The sequence below is a fragment of the Canis lupus genome, chromosome 6, assembly GCF_011100685.1.
Source record: "Canis lupus familiaris isolate Mischka breed German Shepherd chromosome 6, alternate assembly UU_Cfam_GSD_1.0, whole genome shotgun sequence".
Taxonomy (NCBI): Eukaryota; Metazoa; Chordata; class Mammalia; order Carnivora; family Canidae; genus Canis; species Canis lupus.
This window is the reverse complement of record NC_049227.1, coordinates 45,119,753-45,132,586: the sequence shown is the minus strand read 5'-3', so window position 1 is coordinate 45,132,586 and position 12,834 is coordinate 45,119,753. Positions and strand designations below refer to the sequence as shown.

At 39.2% G+C, this 12,834-nt stretch overlaps 1 long non-coding RNA gene across 1 annotated transcript; it reads right to left on the bottom strand.

Annotated features, from left to right (window-relative positions):
- Positions 1-3,067: 3,067 nt before the first annotated feature.
- Positions 3,068-11,836, bottom strand: LOC111096508. The gene is made up of 5 exons (XR_005360404.1): positions 11,787-11,836; positions 8,414-8,546; positions 7,803-7,861; positions 6,909-6,995; positions 3,068-3,191 (listed from the first exon to the last, which is right to left on the bottom strand). It is a non-coding gene; the product is annotated as an uncharacterized LOC111096508 (long non-coding RNA).
- Positions 11,837-12,834: the final 998 nt, after the last annotated feature.

The window sequence follows — 12,834 nt, the reverse complement described above, 5'->3', positions numbered from 1 at the left end:
CATATCTGATGTACAGCGAAGTCTTAAATGCTTGCTTCATAAGAAATTTTAAATACAGATTATGCGATTTCTCCTTGCAACACTTTCTGCTTAATGCCCTTGTTCTGCAGGAGATTTCATTAGCATGTGCCCTGCTCTTGTCGTCTAAGCCTTCATTGCTTCAGACAAGCCTGGGTTTAATTGAGAGAAAACCGAGCTGTTACTGTGACTCAGGTGTGAAGGCTGTTTCTCTCGGCAAATTAAATCCAGTGCAATGACTGAGTGTTCTTTTCCATACCCTTCTGATAGATTTAATACTGCATATTAATTGTTGTTCTCACATCCTCTACTCTGTGATTGTTTTCCCCGGATCCTATTGAGGATGATTGATGTTCATATAAATTTGATGGTTTCATATAGAGAAAGAAAGATTAACAGGTGCTAGTAAGAACACTTGTTTATAAGAACTTAGAGCAACCTAAATATTAATATAATATTAGCACATGCTTTTAAAGATTTAAAAGGAAACACTTTGATTAATAAAATTCAAAAGTGAAAATTTAAAAAAATCTGGTTCCTTAGGTATAGTTTTTAATACCTTATCTTTGTGACATACAAACTTTCCAACTGGTTTACCAGTTAACCCAACTGGAAATAATTCCTTGACCATGTTCATGGCTATGATAAAAGAATTTAGGAGCAAATGAAGATTTTAGAATCTGTTTCCAATACCATTTCATCCCCATGCTGAACCGCAAAGTTCTTCAGAACAGGTGTGGAGCTATAGTTTGCATTACCCAGAGGTTTCATGTATGTTTCTTGAGTTTGAACATCACTGTAATATATTTAAGTTTACTCACTACAATGTGAAGGTTCATTTTTGAAACCAACTCTCACTTTTTTCTCTTACTAATTTCTTTATAATTTTTTTCTCATTATTGACCACTTATTTCTATAAACAGCCTCAAATCCTTTCTGAAATCAGGCATAACACAAAAATAAAATGAAGCGAAGATGGAAAGTTAACTCAACATTTTTATAGAGAAAGAAAAACAGAAATGTTGTTTACTTTTGTAATTATATTTCTAGCTTATGTTATCAGAGTATCATTTAACTGAAAGCTTCTGCTTCAGGCAGCTTATAGTTTATGTAAAATGTCTTTGCTAAACTGGACTCCTTAGGGTGAAGCAAGTTCACTTGTGAAATCCAACCACATCTCTCTTAACTAAAGACCATAATGAAGGCTGAATTTCTTGCTAAAATAAATTATCTTGGGTATAGATGCTAATCTAAAGCCTACTTCATGAATTTGCTTATTTTTTCTGCTCCCTTCAGACATTAGCCAGCTAAAGCCATTACATATACATTAATTACACCAATTAGTCCCAACTGCACATACACATATATTCAAAATTTGATTATCTGAGCTAAAAGAAGTGGTTGGGTATGGCACAAATAATACAAATGAGCAAAAATTCAAATCCCATGTACATTGAACTAATGAGTATATTATACATTTTTGGCATAGCTCAGTTACCTTATTATGCTTTTTGTTTTAATTTAATAATGCAATTACCTTAAATTTTCTTATTCCATCCAGGTAATGGTAGGGAGAACAGACCTAGATTTATAACAGGATTGGAAACTGTAAGCTACAGTTAAGGATTTGCTTAGAGCCTTCTATTTCTTCTTTATTTTCAAATATATATATATATTTTTTTTAACCTGGCTAGACATCCTCCATACTATTGCTTTAACTCTCTACAACATCCAACACACATGATTATCCTCACAAGTATCATAGTAAGGATTCATTCATTCATCTCTTGGATTAAAAGAAGCTGGAAGGCAGCTAGTCCCTACCTCAAAGCAATTCCAGCATTTATTTCCTTGAGTTTGAGGAGTTCATTAGTGTTTTTGTTTTTGTTTGAGTTCACCTTCATAAATTTCTGCTAGTTTTGATCACCTTAGGTAAAACAGCATAATGTAATGCACTGTGACTCAAACTTTAGTGTGCAAAAGAAAATAATTTGGTGAGTTTGTTAAAGCACAAATTGTTGGGCTCCCACCCCCAGGATTTTTCATTCAGCATGTCTGAGATGAGGTTCAATAATTTGCATTATTAGCAAGCTCTAAGGTAATGCAGATGCTGCTAGCCTAGTGACCCCACTTTGAGAATCGCTCTGGTGTAATGGTTAGGAATGTGGCTTCATGGGTTTAAACCCAGCTCTGGGTGGCGCAGCGGTTTGGCGCCTGCCTTTGGCCCAGGGCGCGATCCTGGAAACCCAGGATCGAATCCCACATCAGGCTTCCGGTGCATGGAGCCTGCTTCTCCCTCTGCCTGTGTCTCTGCCTCTCTCTTTCTCTCTCTGTGACTATCATAAATAAATAAACATTTAAAAAAAATAAAATAAAATAAACCCAGCTCTGGTACAGCTGGGTATGTGACCTAGGACAGTAGATGTAACCACAAGTCTCAGTTTTCTTATGGGTTACCTGAGGGTGATTATAGCAACCTATTTCCTACAGTTATTTTGGTGATTAAATGAGTCATACATTGAAAATGCTTACAATGTCTGACACCTAGTAAGTAGTAAATGTTAACTATTATTATTGTTGTCATTGCTGTTATTTATAAACACAGGTTATCTAGAGTAATCGCAAATGATTTAACATTAAAAAAAAAAGAACAAAATGCCTTTCTCTGAAACACTTGGCTCAACACTGGACACTGGCAGAAAAAAAGGATGCTGATAGGCTAACCCTTCACAGTTACACAAAAAAGATTCTGGGAAAGCATGTGGGCCTCGATTATAGTGGATCATCATTAAGGAAGGAAGAAAGTATATGAAAGAAGTGAGAAAAAGGGCAGTGAGGTGGAAGTCTGATTTTTTTTTCTGTGAGGTACAGACACTAGGCTCAGTTAGGGGTTCAGTATATATATGTTATATGCCTGACATTTGTTTTTGAGGCCCTGGGTGAGAATTGGGTATGCAAACATGAACAAAACCAGACATGTTCTCTGCTCTCCTAGAGCTTAAAATTTAGCATTAAAAAAAATCATAAAAGTCCATGTAAAAAAGCAAATGTCACAAGTGCCAAAGAGGGTTTTACTGCTTTTGAGATGTCAAGTGATACTTCTCTGAAAGGGATTAGGATTGAGCTGAAGTCCGAAGGACAGGATAGGCACAGTCAGTCGTCATCCATAAACACTGCAAGTTAAATCGTAGAAATTTCTCAGTTTCAGAAATAAATTAACAGATGATAAATAGATGAATGGATGACTAGATAGACAGATAAATGGTATTGAATCAATGCCTCCTGAGTGTACAGATTATTAAGTAATGATTGTGCATGATATATAAATTAAATAATTTCAGACCAAACTTGCTAACTCTATAAAGAATGCTGTCTGGGAAAGTTACAGAAAATTCAACTTTTCAGAGGCTGAAATAAATAGGAAGTTACTTTTCTTCAGTAAAAGAAGTCTGGAGGTAAGATGTTGCTAAATGCTGGTTTCAGCAGCTCAACACTTCCAGGACCCACAGCTCTGGAATTCCCTAGGCCTTTCCATCTTGAATGTCACATCTTGGTTTCAAGATAACTGCCGTATTCAAGGCAGAAAAGGAGTGTGCTTCTGATAATCCCCCCACGCTTCCCAAAACATACTTCTCTTCAAGTATCATAGGTCAGAACTGATTCACCAATGAACCCCAGAGGCAAGCCAGGCTGGGACAAAAGGAATTGTCATGACTTCCTTAGGTTATTCTGACCCTCTTCCTCAGGGGACCTCAGGTACAAAGCTGGGATCTTGTTACCTAAGAAGAAGGAACAACTGACAGTTTCTGCTACAAAAACATACATAATTTTGGTTTATAGGTGCATTTATAGTTATTGGGCTGTAAATCTGAGAGTTTGATGAAAATAATAATAAAGTTGATATATGTGTCTGGTTGTCTTTTATCCCAAGTTGGTAGAAGGCCAACAGAAACATTCATTAAGGCTTTTATTTTTTTTCCAGAGTGATGATTATTTTGATATTATGAACCGGAATTCTCTTTTGTCCTTGAGCGGTGGAAAGAGAGAGCAAGAAATTAATAGGAAATAGAGTATTTATTGATAATAATTTTTTGTTGGAGAGGTTCAAAATAATTGAGAATTTACTATTCACTGGTGCATAAGATTGTGGAAAACTTAAGCATTTTGGTGAATTATTTTGAAGTGAAAATCAACATTTTCTTCTACTTTTCCATTTATGTTTTAGTTCAGTAATTCTTTCTAGACATAACATTTTGATAGTTCCTGGGGAGGAGCACTGAAAAATTTTTACTGACCAAATCATCGAAATTGTTTTTGTTTAAAAAATGATTCAAGAAGGAGTTTGACTTTTAAATATACTTTTATTTTTCATTTTAAGTCTGGCAGTGACTTTTTTTTAAAGTACACAGACGTTTGGGTAAACATTTTCTTTTTTTTGTAAATGGTGGGTATTTAGCATATTTGAATTTTGAATGGTTTTCTCAGTATTGATTGTGTACTACCCTTATTTCTTCCTATTCATCTTTTTTTTTTTTTTTTTTTTTTTTTTTTTTTTTAATTTTTATTTATTCATGATAGGCACACAGTGAGAGAGAGAGAGGCAGAGACACAGGCAGAGGGAGAAGCAGGCTCCATGCACCGGGAGCCTGACGTGGGATTTGATCCCGGATCTCCAGGATCGCGCCCTGGGCCAAAGGCAGGCGCCAAACCGCTGCGCCACCCAGGGATCCCTTCCTATTCATCTTTTAAAAGAATTTCAAGCACAAATTTCCGCTTCAATAGAAGGCATTTCCAACATACCACCAGCTGTAGGTCCTTTGCTTCACAGACCAGAGGCCAGGAGCAAATAAGTGACCTCTCTGCCCTCTGGCTTCCTTTTCTGCAACCCTTTTGTGATAGAGATCTTCACACTCTGTTGCAATCATAGGCTTACTTCTTTTGTTCAGTATCAAATAGTATTTATGTCAGCCTTGCTACAAGTCAGACCATATTTGCTGTCTTTCCTCTTACATTAGCTCCTTTGAGGGCAAGAATGTGTCTCATTTATCTCCCTTAACCCTATTCCCACTGCACTGGGAGAGAGAAGTGGTCCAGGAAGAGTTGTAGGAATAAAGTTACAGAAGTCAGGAGCAGATTGACCTTTAACATAAAATGTCAGCTGCTAACGTGATAGATGAAGAATGACATTGCTTGAAGGTAAAAGTAAACTGATAAGAAGATGTCCACTTTTGCTTTCTTTATGACCTAAGTAATCAAGCCCAGAAGAAAACAATGCAGCAAGTTCACTGGGCAATGCCAGAAAGGAAGCCTTCAAGACACTGGAGCTTTCGAAAGAACAAATAGGTGAACTGAGTTCTGTCTTTGTAGTCAGATAGAAAACCCTTTCCCATTTTAGTTAAAGATAGAAAGTATAATGGGGTGGGGGAGATGAAAAGAAAAGGAATGTAGTTTAATATATGTAGGGAAAGATGATGAGAAAGTGTGAAGAGGAGTCTTAACAAATAGGAGCCCAATGTGCACAGAACCAGGTATAAAAGAATGTAAAGAAAAAACATTAATAAGTAACTCAAATGACCATCAGCTGCAGAATGATTGAATAAGTTAGGGTATATCCATAAAATGAAAAGCTACTCAATGCAGAAAAAGAATTGCATGCACGCACAGATGCACACACATACGCACACACACATGCATAAGCTTCACATATGTCAGACTTCATGACATTGTCACAGCCACCTGGGTGGTAAAATACGATCATCATCCCTGTTCTACAGATAATGAAACTAAGGCCCAGATAGATCACCTAACTGTTCAGAGTCCCACAGCCTGCGAGCGGAAGAACTGGGGTTCAAATCCGGGCGGCCTCATGCCGCAGCCCTGAGCGACCCTTGAAGCGAGAGGCAAAACTCCCCATTAAATGAAATGCAAAGGTGGCTGAACAGCAAATATGCTAATAGTCCCATTTTTGCAAATGTGACATAGAGCCACAAAGAAAGAGTGAGTAGAACCAAATCAAAAGTTCAAGAAGCAAATGAGGCAATCTAAAGCTGCCTGGCACATCCCCAACTAATTACAAAAAGCATTAAATTGTGTTAGGGAGACGGAACATCCCGAAATTCCTCTAAAGCATTTGGCTCACCCCGAAATGCCCCTTCAGCTGGAAGAGGAGATCACATCGTGTCCCCTCTACTGATGCGCTTGATTGTGTGTCAGCTCTACTAGAAAGTTGCTTCTCACTAATCCAAGTTGACTTTTTATTAGCCACTTACACCCCAAGCACCAGACGCATGACAATTTTAGGGTTTCAAAGCCGTGGTCACTAAGGTCTAGGCAGACTTAGCTCTTGGCTGGGACCAAAAGACAGCATTTGAATTTGACGTTTCGCTTAACCGGTGCACTTTTCACTACCTGCTTCTGTGAGGAGACAGCTAGGGAGAAAGGAGCGCATAAGGTGACCCCAAGCAAGTGTGGGGGACGAAGAGAGCAGCTCTGTGCAGGATAGGATTTCTCTCCAGCAGGAAGAAGCAAAAGATAAAAGTGCCAAGGTCAGCCAGCAGCTCCAGGGGGTCCCCTCCCGAGATGGCCAGCCTGGGATAATTACCCTCTCCGTGGGAAATTACCTCGTTGGTCCCTCAGGCGGGGAGACAAAATAAATCAAAGCCCTTGCAAGGCTTGGGTTTGTCAGGCTGCCACTTTCCTGTTTTCAGTGTTTTCGTGATTCTCTGGGTGATTTATTTATCCGTGTAAATTTTGAAAGTAATTCATTAATATTAGAAAAAGCCTGGGACTTGCTGTTTGGGGGGGGAGGGTGGGGGGCTTTGGAGCAGAGAGGCCCGTCCTGGATGCATTCAGCCCTGTCTCCAGCTCCCAAGGACATCATACCTGCTTACCGTATATTCCGAGCTGAGTTTCTTATATCTGTAGGCGGGGGGTCACTGAGATGTTAGGAAGTCTTAGTCCCCATTGAACTTTGAGGCCTGCGTATAAAAGAAATGCTGGTATGGGGTATTAGGCTTAATCTTTTAATGTTATTTTGAATCTTGAAAAACTTTAAAACCTGCAAAAAGGAAGACAGAACTTTCTAAAGGGGCTAGTAGGGTAAGACACTGATTGGAAATAGGGTCTCCAGGATCCCATCTCTGCTTCTAATGGGTCACCTACTCCAAGTCAAATTGCTTAATCCTATTGTTCCAGAAACTTCTATATACTGGAAATAAGATAAAACTTAAATATTGGAATATGGAATTTTGGAATCGAGACAAACACAGTTAATCCCACAATGCCCTCTTTAAACAGAAGAAACCCGGCACCTGAGTTTCTGCAAAGTTACAGGAGCTATTAATGGATGGTGGAATGTGAAGGTGCAGCTGTCTGGACTCCCCACCCAAGGAGTTTTCTGCTGTACCTGTATTGATGATAAGCCCACAGCCTATGGGAAATGTATGATGACAAATAATAAATCTATTTTTAATTGGGGCTATTTACTTCATGTTTCTGTGCTTCCATTTCCTTAAAGTAGAAAATGAGAAGTTTCAAAAGTGACAATGACGTGGTGAATTCCTTATACAAATATTTTGCAGATCCACCAACTATTTGGAAAAGCAAATAAATAAAGCAACAATGAAGACATATGGCAACTGACTAGAAAGTCCACTAATGTAGGGAAAGGACGGCCAGTGAATTAATAAACAAAACTTCATCTTCTCTAAAGTCAGCAACATATGGAGTTCAAGGCCTACAGCAGAGTTTCCTGATATGGAATGCTCCACCCCTGGATGTCTCACCCTCGGTCCACAGCATGTTGTACACAGCACCGTCCAGAGATCCCACGGTCATTGAACACCTAAAAGGTCATAAGAAATCTTGAGTAAAGAACTGATGTTATGCTTGCTTATATAGCATTTATTTTTTTAAAGATTTTATTTATTTATTCATGAGAGACACACAGAGAAAGGCAGAGACCCAGGCAGAAGGAGAAGCAGGCTCCATGCAGGGAGCCCGATGTGGGACTCGATCCTGGGACCCCGGAATCACACCCTGAGCCAAAGGCAGACGCTCAACCATTGAACCACCCAGGTGCCCCAGAATAGCATTTATTAAGCATAAATAAGCAGAAAACTTTTTATTTATGATCTTTTAATACATTACGTAAATATTCTGCATCATACATACGGAAAACTCTAGGCAGGAGTCTAGTCAAAGAAGACTCTACGCTGCCTTTTCTCACAGCCATCTCCTCAGCCCCAGGCCTACACTCTGATCATTCCTCTTCTGTCCCTTGACAGTCCTCACCTTGGAGGTTAGGGAGTGTGGGTCCTGCTCTGAGCACCTTTCCTCTTTGTGGGCTGGAGGAAAAGTTAGGACGAGGGAGCAAAAGACAGACAGGATCACTTACTACCAGGTTGCAGAAGAGCGCCAGGGAAGCAGACAGTCACTCTGGACAGCGAAGAGGAGCCAGATTAATAATGACACCAGTACACACGGTATAAACCAGAGCCATCCCCAGGCAAAAGAGCACGTGTGGTCACCTGTAAGGAGAGCTGCTTGTAGTTCCAGTGATGACTGTGAGGCTGCCACTGGCCACTGGCCCCTGCCGGGCAGCCGAATGCCAGCACATCTCATCATTTCAAAGCCCTTCCCTCTTTTCCCGTCTCTGGACACAAAGCTATCAGAGCTTCCAGAGAGAATCGATTGTTCCTTTTTCCAAGTGTCCTTAAGCTCTTTGTTTATGTTTATATTGTGTCTGGATTATATCATATCTGCTTGTAACCTAGTATATGTACACATTTTATAGTTTTATAGCAACAACTAGCATGTCTGTCTTCATAGCCCAAATGAAGTGTTCTACTCTGCACATTGTAGGAGTTCAGTAGATGTTTATTGAATGAACGAACTCATGATACATGAAGGAATAACTGAAGCACAGCTTCTAGATTAACCAGCAGCTGTGACTCTCCAAATTTGAGCTTTTCACCATTCAGGTTTGAAGGTTATGAACTTGAGGACAATTACTTAATATCCCCCTTGAAGATCCCATCCCTAACTTTTGCTCTTCAAATTTGTTCTTTATCTGACCCACAACGAATCTTTTTCTTCAACCTCGGTGACTTCTTGGTGCCAAATGACACTCTGAGATATCACTGTAAAATTTTTTAAAGGTAACATATTTGTGTGAAAGGACAGAACAATGCTTTAATTCCCAATGCTTTGGTAAAAGTAATGGTGAAAATTCACAGCAAGACTGACACACACGGTACATGCCCAGCTGGGTTGTGCTGATGACGGAGGAAGGAAGAGACTCATCTCCCTTTCTGAGCTTGAAAACTCCTTGCTCCTTACCATCAAGGACAAGCAAGGTAGAAGAGAACAAAAACCAAAGGCCAAGATGGTTAGGTGACAAGATTAATGACATTCATAAAATTGATGGAGGCCTGTGGGCTTGAAATGATTCTAATAGCTCACGTGAAGCCCAAGGGCGTAAATATTTAACAAACAATCACTTCTTACTCTCATATCCACCATCAGGCCACAAAGTAAAAGTGGAGATATTATTCTCTCTCTGAGGACTCAGTTACTTAACAATTAAAGGAAGGAAAAAAATAAAGCCTAAAAGGATTTCCCCTTCACATTATTTCTCCCTGAAACTACACTCAATTCATTCAGGACTCTGTGTAAAAAGATTCTCATTCACATTGCTTCTCCGTACCCCACAGGCTTTGGAATGTTTGTGGCAACTAGTTATTGCTGTTTGAACTTGAACATATACAGTGGCCTTCCCTACTTGGTAAATTGGATTGCAAAGTCAGGCTCTCACCTGTCATTGTACTTACTTGCCCTTGGCCCAACCCTTTTTTTTTTTCTTTTCTTTTTTTTTTTTTTACCATTCCTTTTTTGGTACGTGTCAGTAAGGAGGGTGTTTCCTGGGTGGCAACCAGGGGGGCTTCCCAGGTGCCACGCATCCAGTGCCTAACACTGGACCCTAGGCCAATTCAGTGAACTTTCCCTCATCCCATTCCAGTCACGGCACGCAGGCCAAGGCAAAGTGGCACCGTGAGATAGATGGGTGAGCTTATTCCTGCCAGCAAGAAGAGAGTGACATTGCTCACTTTGGAAAGGTAAATCAAATCACAAAGTGTACCACCAGTTTAATAAGAGTCTGTATTTATTGAGCACTAATTATGGGCCAGGATCTGCGTTGAGTGATTTACAAACATTATTTCATTAAACTATCACCACAGTTTTATGAAGTAGGTACTTTTATTATTCCCCAGCTTACAAATGATGTAAGTAAGATTTAGAGAGGTTATGTAACATGTTCAAGGTCGCAAATCTAGGAAGTGGATGAGCAAAGATTATAATCCATATCTGTCTGGCTCTGAGAGTTTGCTGTTTAATTAATCTACCATGATACCTCACATATTAATGCGTGAAAAGAGACAAAGCGCTAAGTAAATGGTAGTCAATTTTCAAAACATGAAAGAAGTACTTGCTAGAATTATATGATGATCGAATGTTTCAAAGAACTCTGAAAATCTCAAAAGCAGAAACATATTTGCACTATAGCATTAGTAATTTTGTTGAGGTTTCCTTGAGGACTGCCTGTGAGGACACCTTCATGGGAAGATGAGATGGGATAATAGTCAAGCCATCAAGACTCAATGGAAATAGCTAATGCTCAAGTTTTAGTTATGAAATAATAGCTGTTCTTTAAGGCAGCTGATGCGCTCAGCTTTTTTCCCTGCCTATACCTGTTTGGTTTCCCAGGTCCCATCCATCCACGAGACAGGATCTGGGAAGGGTGTAATCAGCTGCCCTCGGTGGTTAGTTCCATATGCCATCCATTTCTTCTGCTGATTCTTTGGCATCTGGAGTCACTCAGTAATTTTTCACCCTTTCTCTTCCCTTTGTAACTCTTAGCTCTGTATCTTTTAACCTCTGAATATGGGCTTCTCCTCCCTTTCTTCCCTTTCCCACTCCCCATTTAAATATCCTGCCTCCTATTCGGACTTGCTATTGAACATAAGTCTCCAAATTCATTGAGACCTTTCTCATAAAATATATCCAAAGATAAAGTTAAATTGCAATTTTCAAGATCAAAAATAAAGGTTTCCAAAGCTTAAAGAATTTTACCCTTGACACTAAATATGGTATCAAGTTATAAATTCCATTCTCTTAATTCTGTAGAACAAAATCTTGCTGTCAATTAAATATATTTTGACATATGTTGAGAGATGTGATATCATGTGCTCAAGGGTGTAGGCTCTAGAGGTGCTAACTAAATACTGGTTCTGTTGTCATAGCCATGTGACCTTGAGAAGGTTACTTCATTGCACCGTGCCTCAGTTTTCTCATCTGTAAAATGGGGATAATTATATTAACTAGTTGATAAGTTTGCTGTAGATATAAAGCAAATGAGTGTCTAAAAATTTATGAGAGTGGCTGGTATATGGTAAACACTCAAAGATGTTATAATTATCATAGCATCTTCACAATGTCAGCAGACCAGCTCTAATAAACCAGAGAAATGATAGACAGATCTTAGGCTCACCAAACAAACTTATGACTAGGTGCATAAATAAATATCTACTTAAGATTTAAACTTAGTCTATGCAGTATCCTTGGTCTTATACAAGCAAAGCAACAACACAGAAGTACTTTCTTCAAATACTTGCCCAAGAATAGAAGAGAAAAAAGAGAACCTATCTATTTTAAGATTTTGTTGTGGGAGGAGGAACATGGAAGTAGATGTCAGAAGAATTAGCTTCTACCTCTGATATTCTCATGTATGAGTTTTAAGAACTTCTGAGCCTCTTCATTTTTAATAGTAAAAAGAATACTTCTAACCATAGTGACATTCCCAAGTTGCCATGTCAACAGAATGAGATAAAATAATAAAAACATGTTACAAATTGTAAAACACTATATGCTTCCAGTGGCTACTGTTTTGTTTTTCAAAAAGGATTGTAGAGCACCGATGTTAAGCATAATACTTGTTGGGCACAACTTTGTGCAAAGCCATCTGATACATGCTAGATGTTTTCCTAACAGCTCTCCACATGAATATCATTATCTCTGTTTCACAAGTGGGGAAACCATGGCTCAGAAAGATTGTGGGAAGCTCAGCTACATGACTGTTAAAAGAGACTTTAATTTTTTAATATGATTTTTTGGTCTCCAAAGCCTAGATAATTCTTTCAATTATGTAAAAGCAGCTTCTTTATTGTGCCTTCTTCCTGATACAATTGACTAGATGCAGGGATAACACATAGTGCCTTTCTCAGAGAATATATAGTCACCATATATTTTGCATAATTAGTAAATAACACATAATCACATGATAGAATATATACTTATCGATGCTGCTATAACAAATAAGCCATAAAAATTCAGGGTCTTACACGAAGAAAATTTATTTGTCACTCATTTAACAACACAACGCTGGTATTTCTGGGCAGTGAGCAGCTTTCCTTCCCAAAATGATTTATAGACTTGGCTTTCTTCCACCTTGCAGTTCTGCCTTCAGCTTGGGCCTTGGAGACCTCTGCTTGCAGCCAGCAGAAGATAGAAAAAGAAACCCCACCTGCTTGGCCCAGAAATGACACTTCACTTACGCTCACATGCTACCAGCAATAGCCAGGCATGGGATCACATCTGCTGCAAGAGCGGCTGGCAAACGTAAGGCCTGGATAGGCAACCAGCACCCAGCCACAACTCCATCTACAGAAGCAGGACACAAACATTCACCAGAACTGCCAGAGTTGGCAGTAGACAGTAAGTGACAGGAGTCTGCAGTTCCCCAAAAGAAAACTCTGGGAC